General features: G+C 43.5%; 3 non-coding genes across 3 annotated transcripts; all 3 read right to left on the minus strand.

Moving 5' to 3' along the window:
• Window positions 1–1,218: 1,218 nt before the first annotated feature.
• Window positions 1,219–1,291, minus strand: trnav-cac (transfer RNA valine (anticodon CAC)). Its single transcript has one exon. It is a non-coding gene; the product is annotated as a tRNA-Val (tRNA).
• A 1,572-nt stretch (window positions 1,292–2,863) lies between these two features.
• trnav-cac (transfer RNA valine (anticodon CAC)) lies at window positions 2,864–2,936 on the minus strand. Its single transcript has one exon. It is a non-coding gene; the product is annotated as a tRNA-Val (tRNA).
• A 545-nt stretch (window positions 2,937–3,481) lies between these two features.
• On the minus strand, window positions 3,482–3,554 carry trnav-cac (transfer RNA valine (anticodon CAC)). The gene has a single exon. It is a non-coding gene; the product is annotated as a tRNA-Val (tRNA).
• Window positions 3,555–19,478: the final 15,924 nt, after the last annotated feature.

Here is a 19,478-nt window from a genome sequence, read left to right on the forward strand (position 1 = left end):
CTACTCAGAACAGCGTTTATCCCCGCAAAAGAGATATTTGGGTTTATTTTACAAAGCTTATAAATTATATAGGTTAAAAGTATTCTTAATGTTTTGATACCACATGCCATACGTACTGTTGTCTGAGCCCACCCCCGCCACCCATGGTGTGAGTGATTTAGCCTTGAGTGTTGTGATCTATTTAGCATTGAGTGATCAGTTGTTTTTATTTTTTAAACGATTCCTTATCATCAGGGATTGAGACTGCTAAAATACCTTAAAAGCATATCCTTATCTTAAGTCTAACTCTTATGAGCTTTAAGACCCTAGAATGTATTTAAGTAAAACGACTGAACACATTATGTGAGAGATAAAATATAACCACAGCTTTTTTTTTTTTTTTTTTTAAACAATTAACCTATACACACAAACACCCACACACACACCCTCTTTTTTAATTTTATTTTTAATTAAATTTGAGGGGAGAGACAGAGCCAGATACAGTGTGGATAACATAAGTACCCTATGCAAAACAGGCATTGTTAGGACCTGGGATCATAACAGACAACAGAACTTGTTGATCTTATAAAATGATTGGGCGAGAGAGAGAGAGAGACAGACAGAGACAGTGTGAATATGATAAACGCACTATTCAAAACTGGCATTGTTAAGACCTGGGACCATTACAGACAGCAGAACTTGTTGATCTTATAACGGTTTAGATTTACTAAACCATTACATGTATATTTAAAAAAGACCCCCAAACACTACAGGAAGAGCCGACCCATTCACACTCTACAGTTGACCAACAAGAACAACAAGAACAACAGGTTATGGGCGGCCTTGTTGTTCAGGGTTTTATGGGTGTACACTTTCTGACGGATATGACGTAGGAATAATTAAGGAAATAACTCTACCTAAAATCACGCCCCCCAATTATGACGTAGGAATATTAATAAGCTTAGGGCATACGTCATAACAAAATAGGCCGCGCCCATAAAACCCTACTATCTACTCATAAGAGTAACAGCAATGTCGCCGATCCTGCTACGGTCGTATTGTAACAGCAACAACATGTATCGATTTTAAAACTGTCAGTTCCAGCGCCTCGCAAAGCTACCCTTCTGTGATCGTTTGTTCTCAAGGTCAGGATTTCTTGACACTCCGAGGAAGAGAAAACGATGGCCGGCCGCGTTACAGGGACAGATAACAAAGCACTAGCACGCGTGCACCGCGGGTTGTTTCCGCCCGGTTTCGAACCAGGGACCTTTCGCGTGTGAGGCGAACGTGATAGCCACTACACTACGGAAACCGACCTGTCCTGGTGTTTCGAATGGCTCCCATCGAAGCCGGCTGGTAAAACGCGCACAGGCGTTTCCCGTGGGCCAGCCTGTGAGATAAAGGTTTCTATTTTCACTGACCTATTTTGCATTGCTCAAGGACACATCAGGACACTTTGGAAACTCTTACAAAGGAAGAACGCCCTGAGCTATGACAAGACTTACACTTACCCCAACAAGGTCATGCTCACTGGCTTGTTCAAACAGCTGCTGCTCATCTTGTGCCACCATCAGACAATCACAGAGCTATTGTGCCTTCTACACCTTACGGTAGCTTTACTTTAACAATAATAATGACGGCGACCTCGACGACAAAAAGAAAAACAAGAACAACAACAACAACAACAAGAACAATAACATCATCATCAGATTTTAATTAAAAGTGGCTACACCAGCGTTTACAATTTCAACCTGTCGACGGACGGACGCTCTGAGTCCACCAATTTCGGGAACTCCAATGAAGAAAAGCCACCTACCGCCTCCGGGGAACCACGAGGGCAAGCAGGACGAAAAGGGCGGGCCCACAGCAGGCTCTTTCCGCCCGGTTTCAAACCGGGGACCTTTCGTGCGTTAGGAGAACGTGATAACCGCTACACTTCGGAAACTGACACCGTCACCTCTTGCTTAGAACGGTTACCGTTGGAGACTGCTGGTAAAACCGACCCGTCCTGGCGTTTCGAATGGCTCCCATCGAAGCAGGCTGGTAAAACGCGCACAGGCGTTTCCCGTGGGCCAGCCTGTGAGATAAAGGTTTCTATTTTCACTGACCTATTTTGCATTGCTCAAGGGCACATCAGGACACTTTGGAAACTCTATCAAAGGCAGGACGCCCTGCGCTCTGACAGTGCCTGCACTTAACCCAACAAGGTGATGCTGAATGGCTTGTTCAAACGGCTGGTGGTCTTCCTTCACCACCAGACTATCAGAGCTATTGTGCCTTCTACACCTTACGGTAGCAACAAATCTAACTACTGCTTTACTTTAACAATAATAATGACGGCGACCACGACGACAACAAGAACAACAACAAGAACAACAACATCAACAAGAACAACAACATCATCATCATCATCATCATCAGATTTTAATTAAAAGTGGCTACACCAGCGTTTACAATTTCATCCTGTCGACGGACGGACGCTCTGAGTGCACCGATTTCGGGATACTTCGGAAACTCTTTCAAAGGCAGGACGCCCTGCGATCAGACAGTGCCTGCACTTAGCCCAACAAGGTGATGCTGAATGGCTTGTTCAAACGGCTGGTGGTCTTCCGTCACCACCAGACTATCAGAGCTATTTTGCGCCTTCAACTACATAAGAGTAACAGCAATGTCGCCGATCCTGCTACGGTCGTATTGTAACAGCAACAACATGTATCGATTTTAAAAGTGTCAGTTCCAGCGCCTCGCAAAGCTACCCTTCTTACATCGTTTGTTCTCAAGGTCAGGATTTCTTGCCACTCCGAGGAAGAGAAAACGACAGCCACCCTTGGGGCAGAGAGATGGGGGACGGGTAACACGGCACTGGCACGCGTGCACCACGGGTTGTTTCCGCCCGGTTTCGAACCGGGGACCTTTCGCGTGTGAGGCGAACGTGATAGCCACTACACTACAGAAACCGACCCGTCCTGGTGTTTCGAATAACTCCTATCGAAGCCGGCTGGTAAAACGCACACAGGCGTTTCCCGTGGGCCAGCCTGTGAGATAAAGGTTTCTATTTTCACTGACCTATTTTGCATTGCTCAAGGGCACATCAGGACACTTTGAAAACTCTTTCAAAGGAAGAACGCCCTGAGCTATGACAAGACTTACACTTACCCCAACAAGGTGATGCTCAATGGCTTGTTCAAACAGCTGCTGCTTGTCTTGTGCCACCATCAGACAATCACAGAGCTATTGTGCCTTCTACACCTTACGGTAGCTTTACTTTAACAATAATAATGACGGCGACCACGACGACAACAAGAACAACAACAACAACAACAATAACTTCATCATCAGATTTTAATTAAAAGTGCCTACACCAGCATTTACAATTTCAACCTGTCGATTGACGGACGCTCTGAGTGCACCAATTTCGGGCACTCCAATGAAGAAAAGCCACCTACCGCCTCCGGGGAACCACGAGGGCAAGCAGGACGAAAAGGGCCGGCCCACAGCAGGCTGTTTCCGCCCGGTTTCAAACCGGGGACCTTTCGCGTGTGAGGCAAACGTGATAGCCACTACACTACGGAAACCAACCCGTCCTGGTGTTTCGAATAACTCCTATCAAAGCCGGCTGGTAAAACGGGCTCAGGCATTTCAGGTCGGCTAGACTGTGAGATGGCGTCTGAAGTGCCGCGAAAGGATGCCATTTTCACAGACCTGTTTGGCATTGCTAAAGGGCACATCAGGACACTTTGGAAACTCTTTCAAAGGCAGGTCGCCCTGCGCTTTAAAAGGGATCCCAGCTATGTTGGAGTGGAGCTTTTTGCTTTGGGAGAGAAGGAGGGTACGTTGGAACCTTTTGAGACGGTAATTGAATACTCTTATGAGGACTGGTTGAAGGTGATGGCCTGGAGAGATCTGGGGCTTGTGGATAAGACTCTAGAAGGCTTGCAAGAGGGTCCAAGAGAATGCGAAATGGAGTCTCCGACTCAGGGTTTTGAAAGGTGTGAATGGGAAAGCTTGCAGAACTACGGTAGAGTGGTGAAGAGTCTAACTCAAACTACAGATCGTAAGGTTTTGTTTAGCAGTACCCTGATTACAAACCCTATTGAAGGGGGTGTGGAGGATCCAGAAAAACAGGTTACTGAAATTATGTTTGACGCCGTGGACTGGCCGTTCTTGAAAGAGGTCATAAACTGTATAAATGATGGTTTTGACATCTTGACCAAATGTTCGCAACTGGATTTGGTTAGAAGGAGAATATGCTGGATTATGGATTATATATCCCCCTTGAATGACGACGACGATGATAAAACAGACGACGTGTGGGGTTTTGGAGGGGGGTCTGACGGCTCAGGGGCTACTCTCTTCTAAGAGGGCGGTGTGTCGTGACGTAGTGAAGAGATAGGATAAAAGGCGCAACAATTCATTCATGGTTTAAAATTAAAGAGAATGTCTTACCCGAAAGCTGCGGACGTCGACAGGCTCTACAGGCCTCTTCAAACCCGGGATCACCCCTGGTTCTATTCCCCAGATTTTGTATACACTCTGGAACCCTTTGACTGCGGTTACTCTCCAAGACCTCAGACCCCGGTCCCTCAGGACGAAACAACATGCGGTGCGATGGATGTCCAAATGAGTCTCGGGGATCCCCAGCCTCTGGAGCTCATGGAGGGCCTCGATTTTGCCGAACTGTCTACCGTCTGTGCGTCTCAGGAGGGGGTCAGTCCAATGGATGTAGAAACACCCCACAAACCACCAGGCGACCCAATGAGCATCGGACTGTCCCAATGGCGTGATGAAGATGCAGGATTTATGCCCGGGGTATGTGACCAAGTAAGCAGAGTGGTTAAAAGCACCCTGGTGTATATTCTGAGTGCTCTCATCGACCGAGCTCTGAAAGAAGTCTGTCGGGGGTGTGAAGTGAATCACGCCAGTCAGTTGAGACACAGTTGTTTGTTTGAACCAGACCGTTACTATTTCCTGTTGTATTTCAACGTGTTTTACAGAAGACTGAACAAACCGTGGCTGAAACCGGCATTAATCAAGGCGCTGTCTTACTCCCACATACATGTAACTGTGGGACAAGTCCAGAAAATCATAGATGAGATTTTGCTGGAGCTGAAAAAGGAGCCGTTTATAATAGAGAAACTTGGGCAGCTGCTCAATGACCTGGATGAGCCGAGTAGAAAAACCGCTGGCAAGCTAAAAGCTTATTTCTTCGGTAAAGAAGTTAAAGCTGGGGGCAGCGACGAGGAATTCGACATCTACGCCACTGATTCAGACTCTGACCTGAACTAAGGGACTTTGAACATGGGGAATGTTCTGGACTGCTTCTGCAACTGGTTCTGTCATCAACACTCTGCAGCTAACCTGAGAGCGCTATTACACCATGTGCTTGACAGAAAAGTAGCCAACGCGAGCCTTTTCTCTACAGATTTAACCATCGATGAGGATCAACTTTCAAACCTGGAAAAGTGAATGGCTGCTGTAACAAAGACCGGGGGGTACGAACACTGGGATGAAGCGCTCAAGGGGGCCAAGAATGATATTAGGCCATTTCATCAACATCTGTATGACCTTTTGCTGAGCATGTTTAATACACCTCTGTTTACTTTTAAAATAGGTCATATTGTTGTTTTATTTACATATGTAACTGAGGTGTGTGCCTACAAGATAAAGAAACAGGTATATTTGTTGATATAGATCAAGTAACCAATCATCTGATTTCTTTTTGTCTGGACCGTAGAAAAAATTGTTGTGTATGTTATACTTTTCTCAAATGTCTAAAAAGGGGTATCTGCTCTCCTGAAGTTGAATAAAAAACCTTGTATAAAAACTTTGCGCATAGTGTGGGTCTGTGTGGTTATTTGACAGAATGACTCGGCAAGCTCCCCAAATGCAGGAACTATACTACAACCCAGCCAAGATTGGGGGTTTGGCGGGTAAGAAGGGTTTTCAAAGAGGACTCGCTGAGGCCGGAGTGAAGGTTAATGATGTGGTTGTTTCAGAATGGTTACGGGAACAAGACGCCTATACCTTACATAAACCTCTCAGGATTAACTTTAAAAGAAACCGCGTATATGCAACTGACATAGACTCACAATGACAAATGGATCTAGTCGATATGTCAAATTTATCAAAACATAACAATGGTCACAAATTGATGTTGATGTGTATCGATGTGTTATCAAAATATGCCTGGGCTCGCATTCTACATAATAAAACAGGTCGGGCGGTGACAAGGATATATTGTCCCAGGGTCGATGTCCTAAAAAACTGCAGACTAATAAAGGAAAAGAGTTTCTCAACAGAGAATTTCAGAATCTACTGAAGAGACACAAAATACATCATTTCACCACCGGTAATGAGCTTAAGGCATCGGTAGTGGAGAGGTTTAACCGCACCATGAAGACCAAAATCTGGAGATATTTTACAGCGGTCAACACGTTCAAGTATTTTGATAAAGTTCAGGATTTTATCGATGCTTACAACCAAGGGTATCACACCAGTATTAAAATGAAGCCTATAGATGTTGATCAAAGTAATTCTTTTAAGGTCTATAAAGAATTATACGGACCATTTATTAAGAAGGGAAAAACTACTTATAAGTTCAACATCGGTGATGTGGTTCGCGTTTCAAAGCTAAGGAGTACTTTTGCCAAAGGTTATGAACAAACATTTTCTGACGAATATTTTACAGTTACCGAACAGTTGGCTAGAGACCCCCCCGTGTACCGGTTAAAAGACTATGACGGGGAGGATATAGAAGGAACGTTTTACGAAGCCGAGTTACAAAAAATGATTGTGGGTAAAGACAGTGTATACAGAGTTGAAAAGATATTAGCTGAAAAAACCCAGAACCGGAAAAAATACGTGTTGGTGAAATGGCTTGGATGGCCTGAAAAGTTCAATAGTTGGGTCCCGGAACAACAGGTTTGCGATATTCAATCCTTATAACAACATGCCCGTGGGTGTGTTGGGGGCATTACTTTCGGTACTCAAGATGGAATCAGGAGGCTTCTACGTGACTCTACCCAGTAACGCCTCTCTCGATATATACCCTAAAAATGAAATATCCAGTTACACGGTACAATTTGGAAAATCTATAGATCTAAGGGGGTCGTGGGAAGTGGGGTTGGCGGAAATACAGTATCCTTACACTTGGGCTGTTTTACAAGATAAGGATGCCACCTTCGCCATTTTTGATGATGTTAAAATCAATGGATATTCACGATACGAGGAGGTTATTATGACAATGTGGATAAAATATTAGATGAGATGCATAAACAGTTCTCAGAAGGCACCCCCAACATCAAGCTATATTACAACCCTATTAAAAACAGAGTGTACAAGGTGTCAAAACCAGGTATTAGCATTCAAACCAGCGGCCAACTGGGGCGTATATTAGGGTTCTATTCTGACACAGAGAGCAGGTTCTCAGAAGTGGTGGGGCGGCTTTTACACTCTTTATGTGTATACGGATATCATAACCCACCAGAGGGTCGGGGATAGTTATGTCCCCCTTTTGAGAAATGTACTTATTAAAGGTAAAAGCAATGACATGGTCACAATTACTTATGACAAGCCACACTACGTACCAGTCTCAAAGACCCACTTTGACAACATCACGATCGAAGTAAAATCGGATCAGAATATCAACGTACCCTTCCGCTTCGGTAAAGTTATTGTCAAACTACATTTTCGACCCCTGAAACAGTGTGTACATTATTAAAATGGCTACCTCGAGGGGTTATGTAGATCCTAGCGCCTATGTGGATTATTACAAGATGCAAGCCGGGAACGGCTTGCCCGGTATTGTAGGAGCCCCCACAATGTATGGCGCCGGTCTAGGAGGACTCTTTCGTGGTCTCTTTAGAATGGCCGTACCCCTGCTTAGGAGAGGCTTTGCTATAGCCAGACCCCACTTGAAATCAGCGGCTAAAAATATTGTTAGTGACGTGTTCACCAATGTTATGAACCGGGCAGCTAGCCATGAGCATCAGGAGGGTTCGGGTCTCATGGTAATGGCGAGGAGGGGGGGTAAAAGAAGAAACAGCATGTGTCCACCAGGGGGAGACGAAGATCCGTGGCTAACAAAAAACGAAGAATCTCTCATTCTCCAACATATCGTGGAAACACTCGGAGAAGGAAGCAGCACAAGAAAAAACCTGCAAAAAGAAAGTCTAAAAGAAAGAAAAATAGAGCCTCAGGATACATCTTTTAAACATGTCTTTTGTCCACAGTCTATCGGAAGAATGCGTCAAATCAGAACTGGATCTGTTTACAGTTCCATACACTCAAACGAGTATAGATAAGATCATATATGTAGAGATTCCCTCTCTTTCTGCAATTTCAGACACGGCCCCTCTGGAGTTTTTTATGGCTGGCAATGGCGAGGATTATATTGATTTGAATAACACATTTATTTTAATGAACTGTAAAGTGACTGATGAGGATGGCGATGCAATCGAGAAGACGACCAACGCTGGGGTCATCAATTACCCGGTGGCCACCATGTTTTCACAGGTGGATGTGACCCTGGGAGATCGGCTCATTAGTCAAAGCAGCAATACTTACCCCTATAGAGCCATGATGGAGTGTATCCTTAATTATAGTGAGGAGACCCTAAGCAAACAGTTCAACCCCGGCCTTTTCTTCAAAGACATCCCGGAAGCTATGGACGACAAGGATCCAGAGGGACTCAATAAGGGTTTGCAAAAAAGAACGGCCTTTTCAACAGAAGGGAGGACCTTTGAGCTAATGGGGCATATCCATGCAGACATATTTTTCCTAGAAAAACTCATGCTCAACGGGGTAGACATTAAAATTAAAATGATCCGTAGTAAAAGTGCTTTTTGTCTGATGACCCCTGATACTGAAAAATATAAACTGACCATATTATCGGCCTCGCTGTTTGTGAAAAAAGTGTCCGTCTCCCCGGCGGTTAAACTAGGACACGCGCAGGCGTTAATGACGGCAAACGCCAAGTACCCGATCGAAAGAGTCTATATGAAAGTCCACAGTATCCCCGCAGGGACACGGGTGATGAACCAGGAAAATCTGTTTCTAGGACAGCTCCCAAAACAGGTTATTATAGGTCTCGTGGATAATGATGCATTTACCGGGGTTTACAACAAGAACCCCTTTATCTTTAAACATTATAACGCGGAATTTATAGCGTTGTACATCGATGGTGTGCAGGTTCCATCCAGACCTTTTCAACCTGACTTTGAAAACGGCAATGCGGTTCGTGAATATTACAGTCTAGTACTGGCTACGGGTCGCCATCTCAAGGATCAAACTCTGCTGATCGATCGCCGGGAATACTGCAGCGGTTACACCCTGTACGGTTTCAACCTGACCCCTGACGAAGAGTGTGGACAACATTTTTCACTGATGAAGACGTGCAATATGCGTTTGGTGATGCGTTTCAAGCAGCCTCTACCACGCACTGTAAATATGGTCGTGAATGCTGTGTTTGACAACATTATTGAGGAGAATCAGAGGAGAAACGTTCTGTATGATTATTATTAAAATGAACACCAGAGAGCTCAACCACATCATGAATGCCCTGGCCGGCTCACGGAAACTGTTTCAAGGAGTCTACGCCTGCGATCAGCTGCCTAAATTTAAGATCAAGAATTTACCTGCAATGTACATAATCAACACACACCCTAAAAATATGCCCGGAGAACATTGGCTGGCTATTTATCTAAGGGAGGACCACCGTGGTGAATTTTTTGATTCCTATGCAAACCCCCCGGATTTCAGACCTTTCCCTCGGAAGATAAATAACTTTCTGCTCAACAACTGTCAAGAAACCATTTACAGCGGTCGTCAAGTACAAAGTCTTCAGACCTTCACTTGTGGTCAACACTGTGTGTTTTTCTTATATCATAGATCTAAAGGAAGGTCATACCCCGATATTATGGCCTTGTACAGTGAGGATTTAGGCCAAAATGATAAAAAAGTGGCAGAGTTTGTCAGTACACTGTGGACCCCCCCTTATAACACAATGACTTACGACCCTAGCCAGCCATGTATACAGATGGGGTGTTCTTGTGAGGATTTTAAAAGATGTCATGCGTGTTAAGTTGAAAAAATAATGAAAACAGCCTTTGAATCATTAGTTTTGTTTTTATTCAACACAATTCTTATACAAAGCAGGGGTTATGGTATAAATAAATGTACAACATTTGAAAAAAAAAAAAAAAAAAAAAATTGTTTGTCGGGTCATTATTTACATGGGAGACAAATAAAAACATGATATTAATAAGCTTCCCAACGATGGATAGATCCTGAGGATGGTCGCTCAGCACGGTCAGAGTAATGAGATATCGGAGTCAGATCAGGCTCCACCTCTTTACAAGGGGCGGATTTTTTGTAGCGTTTCCTGGTTAGGAACTGTTGATTGGGGCATGTTCAGACAGGCCATCGCCTGTAGGAAAGCATTCCAGCCTACAGGTCGGCGACTATCGGGTACCTTATTAGTGCTAGTGAAACTCTTCAACAAATCAAACATGTGTGAACCTTTGATCAGTTGTCCTTTAAAAACAAATTCACCCTGTTCATTCCAAGCAGTTACCCGCGGTTTCTGAACCATTTTGTGCAGGATATATTGTGCATGTCTTTTGCTTCTGGCCGGCATGTTTCTCAAAACATCCGTTACAACATCTCCCTCTGAACTCTCAACAGGTTCGGTCACCGCAACATCTTTATCAACCGTACCCCCCGCATCAGCCCCAGAACCATTTTCTTGATAGGCCATGGTTAAAGTTAAAATGTTATGATCTTTTTCACCCTGTCTAACCAGACGGAGGTAGCGCTGTAACGTGTTGGTATACAACTGGGCTTTGGAATACTGATTTAAATCGGCCCTGGCCTGTATAGCTTTCATTTCAGAGTCCAGGTTGTTTTCGGCCGTTTGTCTAATGGGCTCTGGCCCGACAACATTTTTTCTCAGTTTCTCAAGCTGCTCCTGAGGGATCAAAAACATTTTCTGAGCATATTCCATTATTAACCCACTCTGGAAGCTAGAAGACTGGTTAGGAAAGGCACGGCTATGCTCAACAGCGGTCCTATAAAACCCCCGGTTTGATTTATCTTCTTTCTTTTTCTTTTAATAGAATACTTCTTATTAGCGATGATCTTGATAACCGCTTTTTGTTTTTTGAGTTTAGAATGTTGAGAAGGGGTTAGGGGTATATTACCACGTAAGATGTTAAAAGCTATTTCACACAGGGTCTCGATCAAATCCGAGGGGGCCCCTGCCAGCACAGCTTTCCTATGGCGCGGGCTCCCCTCAAATAACATTTGCAAAAGCGGCAGATTTCTTTTAATCCGAACAGACATTCTTATTTATTTCCTTTTCTTTAGCACATACACTGCCGGCCAATCGGGCGGGCACAAACCTGTTCTGAGGCGAAAGTCTTCTGGGGTTTGTGCTTTTAAGTCCGCAATCAAGTACCCGTAGGGTTTTTTGGTGGCATCCTCAAATGCCTCCAAAAAGAACTTGGTCTGGTTAGGGTACATTTGACGAGCCAAGACGGTGACCTGTAGTTTATCTCTGGGGTTTTTAAAAAGAATTATATAATTGGCATTTAAATTAATAGTGCGGCTTTTTTTACCTTGAAAAAATAGATTTTGAACTAAATAAATAATACTTAAATTCCTATGATGAGTGCACTTTGTGAAAGCTTTTTCCACTTCACTGTTGTCACCGGCCTGCTCCATCAGGTCATCAAGGATCACTAGATTAGTTTGACCGGGCGGGAACAAGTCATCGTCACACAACGAGGCGGGGAGACCTTGCACAAATTTCAGATTATTTTTTTTCGAAGCCAAATCATCGTAGAGAGGTTGCCAGCAAGAGTAACACCACACTATGTTGTCAAGAGCTTGGGACACGGTTGCGTCCACATCTTCTATGATGTTCTTTATAAGATAGCTCTTCCCCGAATTGGAGGGACCGGCTATAATACAGGAGAAAGGGTGTTGAAATCTGTTATCAAAACCACCGCTAATATCCATAAGGCAGAGTGGTATAATCAGTCTTCAACACTCTTTTATTGTACACCACCCTGAATCGTTTGTTTAGTGATCTATTTTCCAACGTGTACCCCTTTTTATTGCGATAGATCTGATTTCCGGCTGTAATAATCTCACGAGGAGGCGCGTCTTTCTTGGTTACAAAACTTTCTACCAGGGTCGTCAGAGACTTGATGTTAATGAGCTTGTTGTTACAATGGTTCAGAGTGAAACCCTTAACTTTCATACAGGTCTTACCCGCAGCCGTTCTGTATGCGTAAGTCTTAGGACCCCCTGAAACAAACTCCACTATGTGGTCCTGAGGATCTAGTTCGCTCGTTAACTCCCCAAGGTAGTCCCCGAGGGGAGGGACCCAATCCCCTGGCCTGGTGACAAAGATTACAGAGTCAGTATCATGATAGAGCGTGCGTTCCTGCAACTGATCCATTAAGTTGTACAGTTCAAGCCGGGCGTAAGCCGTGGTAAAAACCGCTATGAAAACATTAACGTTCCCCTGTTTGGTGGGGAAATCTTTAGGGGCCCTCCACTGGACCTGTGCCACGTGGTCATTTAAGAATTGAAAGTGTGATACTGCATGTTGTTTGGAAAACATAAATTCTATAAACTGTTCAGGGGTTTTAATCAAGGTTGTGTTTAGACGGTAATTTCTTTCCCCAAACTTACCCCACAGACTGTTTAAAATCAGTTTGGACATTTGTCTCTTGGCGGGGTTTACAGTTATGTTCCCCGGCTCTAGACGGATCCCTTCCTTTTCAAAATATTGCTGAACGTATCGCTCTTTGGCCGCGGAGTCAACACACCATGAGGGATAGCCCGATGCCTCCTGTTTCCCTTTCAGATGGGTCATAATGTAATCAGCAAAAAGAGTATCAGATTTTTCAGAAAAATGCCAAACCTCATGCACCTTACCGACTCTGTAACCTTTCTCCACCGCCTTGTCAAGCTCAATGTTACACTAGACACCCGTCAGCGCTCTCTCTTCATCACTGTGCAGACAAGAGGTAGTTTGATTTTCAGTTTCCACACACGTTCTACACAGAGGGAACATCAATTTTCCCGAACACCTGTAAGGCAACACGGGTAAGAACAGCTCGCGAGGAGGGTACATGGTGACTTTGATCAAACCAAAGTAATGTCCGATTTCGAGAAAGTCACGATAAACAATGGTTGGACGCCCCACCGGGTACATTTTGGTCTTGTTGACATAAGGGTACAGACTGGTGAAATCATAGTAATCTACTCTCTCACCCTCCTTTACCTCATAATGTAAACAGAGGGCGTTGGTACGACCCCCAAATAACACATCCCGGGGCTCTAGACGTTCAGGAAAGTCCAAGGTTTCCATAAACCGTTGTACCCCCGCATCCTGTTGCTTCAGGGTCGTCCACTCGTGTTTCCAAATCACCAGCACGTTCAAACCATAGGTGTTTTTTAAAGTTTCAATTCGTTCCTGGAAATCATAGTACATATCACCGCAGAGTTTTTGTGTTACGGGGTTAAAGGTGTTTGGGTCGAAGCACTGAGGACAGCCATGGTAAATACAACCTGCAAACTCATAAGCGGTACGCCGCCCGGACACGTCGCTAAAATCGTCTAAGTAGTAAGGCCCCATTTTGACTTCCCCTTGATTTAAAGCATGTCTGATGAAGATGTTATCCCGGGCACTCAGGTATTCCAGCCACTGTATGGAGACAGTCGAAAAGTTCTTTTGTCTAGCACGATAGTTGTCAGAAGTGGTGACCGCTATAGTGTTTTTCTGCAAGAAATTGGACCGATACATTTTCATGCAGAGAGACGCTATGGTCACACTTTGCAAAGGGTCGAGACCCGATGTGTTGATAACCTCGGCGCGGAAACGCACACAGGCTTCTTTAAGGATCACCACATCATTTTTACAATAAGCGGCCATCTCTTCTCGGAAATCAAAAACACCTCCCTTAACCGTATTGTACCATTTAAAGAATTCCTCCCTCTCATGAGACATCATAGTATCAACCCCATAATAAGAGGCGGGCGGGTAGGACCCTCGATAATTTTGAGTGTCCTTAGTATTAAAAAAATGGCAGAACCAACCTTTCTTCTGAGCCTCAAAACCCAGAGCCTTAGGCAAAGCGCTCAATTTCATGGGGAGGAAATTTAACGAGTCTATGTAACGTTAGTTGAAAGCTTCGTCGGTGAAACACATGATCTTGCTACCCTGAGCTATTATTTTTGGGGTCACCCCATTTTCCACCAGATACTTCATCAAAATGTAAGAATCATAACCCTTAGCATTGTGGGCAACAAATGTGTAATTGAGGTATTTTGGACCGCGATACCGCGTAAAGAAATCCCTGACACAACTCTCACCGCTAGCTGACCACTCACGATCCAACATGTCAATGCAGTGTATATAATTAGCAACGTGGACCCCGTTTTCTTGCCGGCATTCAAAATCAAAAAAGACATACCGGTTGTGCGGCGGCTCCTTTTTAACCGGCTGAATAAAGCACTGGTGTTCGGACCCCGGGGTTAAATCAGCATTACAGATCCTGCATCTCGGCTCCAGATATTTGTGTGGTTTAACCTCATGAAAACGGTACTGGAGGCAACACTGCGGGCAATATTTAGTTTGATCACAATAACTCCGTTTTTAAACCCCCTCAGCAGCGGCCCTCTGTACCTTATGCTCGGAAAAACAGAACGCTGAGAGACAAATCCTTAAGCAATCTTTACATCGGATGGTAGGGGCCAAACCCTTAAGACATTGCGGATTGAAACAGACGTTACAGTAACCGTCACAGCGGTGCTTAAGCTTATCATTGAAGGCCTTATAACACCAATGACAAACATACGAACAACCCAAAAAAGCCGTCAAACTCTTTATTCCAAAGTAATGACTATCACTTAGGAAGAGAAACAGTGTCTGTGTATAGGTTTCAGGATGTGTCTGAAATTTCACAAATACTTCCTTTACCTCACAACGGTACCACACAACAATTTTTAAAGACAACAACTCCTCAAACTTGGTGATGTCTGAAAAGGCAACCATCTGTTGAGAGTTTAAGCCGGCCCTCTGATGAAGCATTAAAGCCTCTTGCAGAGCTTGGGGTTCAGGCATGTCGGGGGTGAGTAGTTTTATTAAACTGTAAGCAAAACAGAGCTTATTGTCCCCACTGGAACTCACCACTAATTGCCTGAGCTTGGTCCTAATTATGACGTTCTTCAAGCATTTCGACAGTCTTCTAAGCGCCCCACCCTCAGGGTTACGAACCACATTCATTACCAGAGACAGACTTTCATCAGCTAAGATGGCTGCGTTACTTTGCAATAACGCTTCGATTTTAGCCAGACATCTAAATTATCTCCACTCAGCATTACAGATAGGTTGCTAAACAAATCATCCCCTCTGAGTTCTAACTGTACAACATCTCGAGGTCTGACCCTTTCAGCAACCTGTTCAAGCATTTTTTGCAAGGCCTCGTGTATGTTGACAAATATTTCTGCATAATTGTCACAATTTAAAAGTTCTGCAAAATTAAAACGCTGAATCATTTCAAAATTGTTATAGGCCGGTCTATCTATAATCACGGGATCACTGGTACTCTTGGACACATCATCATTTTGAACAAAGCCTTCACCCCCTACATTCTCACAGAGCATGTCCTCCACAGCCTTATCAGTCTCAGAACCCTCCACATTCCGAACACCCCCACTGCTGACATCTACAAAACCCCCTTTTTGAGGAGGCTCATTTAAAGCCTGTAAAAGTCCTTCAAAGATATCCAACCGGTTAATGTCAAGACCCTCCTCTATAGTGATGGCTGCTTCTGCCGCCATCCTGTGTTCTAATTGTCTCAAATCATTTATAATAGGGGCAGAATTTGGTCGGGGTAGCTCCTCCAAAGCCTCCACCATTTCAAACAAATCGGGGTGAACTAGGGGGTGAGCCTCTATAAGCGCTACCGGTGGGAGGTGGTTATTTAGATCATTGACCATCTGTAACAGGTCGGGGTTCACCGGTAAGTGTGTTAATTCACATTCTATCGGTGGTAATTGGGGGTTATTTACATCATTTATCATTTGTAATAGTTCCAGGTTCATTGGGACATCAGAGGAGTTCACAACAGGGCCGGGGATGTTCTCTCGGGAAGGTCTTTTTGGGGCCCTAGCTTGTTCATAATCCTTTAGTTTGTGAGTTCTTTTACCAAGTCAGGACATTTTTTAATTTATTTTTTATTTTTCCAACAACCCACAATAGTAAGGCGTTTTGTGTCTATTATAACATTAAATACTGTACAATTCGTTAGTAAGGGTATTAATAAGGGTGTTTTGGCTCTCTATCACCAGGTTTTGCCCCACTAACACAAGTCTTTGATTTTGTAACAAAGTATGTAGCAACTCATGCTGACCTTCAGGAAGTAGCTCCGGGGGCTGGTGGCCTGGCTCAGCTTCAAAGGATGGTCGCTCCGGTAAATCTCGGTCGAAGGAGGCAGGGAGCGAGCGTATACTCATGGACGGAGACCAAGAAGGCCCTTGCGGTGACACCCTGGCCAAGCGCGGGGTACTGTTCCGCGTTTCTGTAGCCAAGAAATGGGTCTGGGGGAACGATGTTGAAACCAGGCCGTCGTTGGGTGGTGTGTCAGCCCTGACTGACGGCGACCCATGAGGTTGTTGGATGCCTCTATTTGTTCCGCCCGACAATGCGGCGGGCTGAATCTGGGGTGTTGAATTACCCCCAGAAGGCTGTGGCCTGAGTAGATGTTGGGGGGTCTCCATGACCACCGTGGGGGATCCTCTTGGTGATCTCACCGGGGAAGATGTTTGATCCCACTTAGACGGGGTAATTGTTCTCAATAGCTCATCCACAGAATGACTATCCCAAGAGTCTTGGGAAGAATAAAAATATACATTACATTTACATCTTTAAACGGCGACAGAAATCAAACTTAAAACAACATGTCCAGGACATTCAAAACCTTTAGCTTTTTTAGACCTTTGAAAATAGCCTTAGACATTCACTACAACACCTTATTATTTACAGACAATATATTTATTAGGACTTGATAATAAATGTAAAACAGAGAAGCCGCTGTAAATAAACTGTTTCTTAAATGTTTCTTTAAAAACTGTAATATTGTTAATAAAACACACACACACACAACAACATTTCATTTTTAAACGAACCTTCCAAGTGTAAACGCTTCCTGATCCCGGGACTTCCTGTTTCACAAACGTTTTCACGATCTGTTTAAATATTAAATACAATGAACACCTTCAAGCCTTTTCCTACAACCACTTTAAAACAGAAGTATAATAGCGGGAGATAAGCCAAACAACTTACTAAACCCTTTCAGACGGCTTTACTTCCTAACCAGACGGTACGGCAATCGGTCATTTCTAAACACGTTCCCCAGAAACAAGCCTAGACCTGTCCGGACTTCTAAAGATCTTTCCCAGAAGCCCCCGCCCTACAGGAAACGGTCACCCATGGCTTAAATATTAGCCCTCAACGGGCAAACAAAGCCCTTTTAAAAACATTAAAGTTTGAAAGATCTTACTTACCTCCACAGAATAATCGTTTCTTATGTTTTTCGGCTGGTTTAGCTTTTTGCACCGCTGTGAAGGTAAGAGACATGTTTAACCTTTAACCACACCGCTTTATAAAAAGCTTTTACCTCTTACAGGCTGCAGACATATACTCACAGCTATCAGATACCGGGGCTGACGGCCTTTCAGATTCGTGAAAGGTTACGGTTCTCGAAGGTAAAACGAAACAAGCCCTCGATGTGGAAGGCCTTTCGTTGTCTCGAACCACGTTTCTTAATACTGTTAGACAGGATAATTTTTTTAAATTAACAAAACTGGACTCAAACATCTTACAGAAACGTTATACAAACAAACAGGGGTTTAGTTCTTACCCGGTCGGCAGACAGCCTGTCTAGGGACAACCACTTCTCTTGGTCGATCCTCGGAGACATTAATCACAGGCCTTTCGATAGTTTCTGTGTAATTAAAGAGACCGGCATTAATATATATTAAAATGTTTTCATAACTCTAATGAGCCGCTTCAAAACCACACACACCCATACATAAGAACCCATGAGCGCAAACACAAAAATCTTACCGTCGTTGTTCCAGATGATCTCCTCAGCGTTGGGAATTAACTCCTGTTGACTGGCTGAAAAATAATTTTACAGAACTTAAAACAGATGTTATAGCCTTATTTACAATACATGCACACAACACGCTCTGAGTCAATGAAAATAATCTGAAGACTTGCCTAAAAACTCGTTAAATCGAAGTCGCTGATGTTGTTTCCGGACATTGTTGATCTTTAGTCTTAAATCGAAAGGTCAGTATGAGTCTGTCGAGCTGAAGACCAGACCTTCATACTTATACTGATGGCCACATGCCGGATCTGCTTGTAAGGCATTGTTCTGGTCTGGCCTTTGTGCCGCCCTGTTACCAATTAACATATCAAAACCAACCAATAAAATGACACTGCATCAAATTTCAAATAGAAACCAAGATGGAGACGATCTCTTCCTCTCTACTCTAAACTTTTATTAGAACCTTTAGGTCTCTCAAAAAAACATTTTTAAGCATCAAGACCTATAGTCAACAAACCACTAAGAATATTTCAGGCCTTTATAAGCGCTAAAAAACAACCTGAGCCAAGAAAATAACTATAAAGATCAAAAATAACTAGCGCTTTTACAGTGATTTTTTTTTTTTTTTTAATAGCGATGCTTTGTTTGGTATTAAACAAGTCACAAACTACTCAGAACAGCGTTTATCCCCGCAAAAGAGATATTTGGGTTTATTTTACAAAGCTTATAAATTATATAGGTTAAAAGTATTCTTAATGTTTTGATACCACATGCCATACGTACTGTTGTCTGAGCCCACCCCCGCCACCCGTGGTGTGAGTGATTTAGCCTTGAGTGTTGTGATCTATTTAGCATTGAGTGATCAGTTGTTTTTATTTTTTAAACGATTCCTTATCATCAGGGATTGAGACTGCTAAAATACCTTAAAAGCATATCCTTATCTTAAGTCTAACTCTTATGAGCTTTAAGACCCTAGAATGTATTTAAGTAAAACGACTGAACACATTATGTGAGAGATAAAATATAACCACAGCTTTTTTTTTTTTTTTTTTTAAACAATTAACCTATACACACAAACACCCACACACACACCCTCTTTTTTAATTTTATTTTTAATTAAATTTGAGGGGAGAGACAGAGCCAGATACAGTGTGGATAACATAAGTACCCTATGCAAAACAGGCATTGTTAGGACCTGGGATCATAACAGACAACAGAACTTGTTGATCTTATAAAATGATTGGGCGAGAGAGAGAGAGAGACAGACAGAGACAGTGTGAATATGATAAACGCACTATTCAAAACTGGCATTGTTAAGACCTGGGACCATTACAGACAGCAGAACTTGTTGATCTTATAACGGTTTAGATT

Source organism: Amia ocellicauda, assembly GCF_036373705.1.
Source record: "Amia ocellicauda isolate fAmiCal2 chromosome 11 unlocalized genomic scaffold, fAmiCal2.hap1 SUPER_11_unloc_2, whole genome shotgun sequence".
NCBI classification, from domain to species: domain Eukaryota; kingdom Metazoa; phylum Chordata; class Actinopteri; order Amiiformes; family Amiidae; genus Amia; species Amia ocellicauda.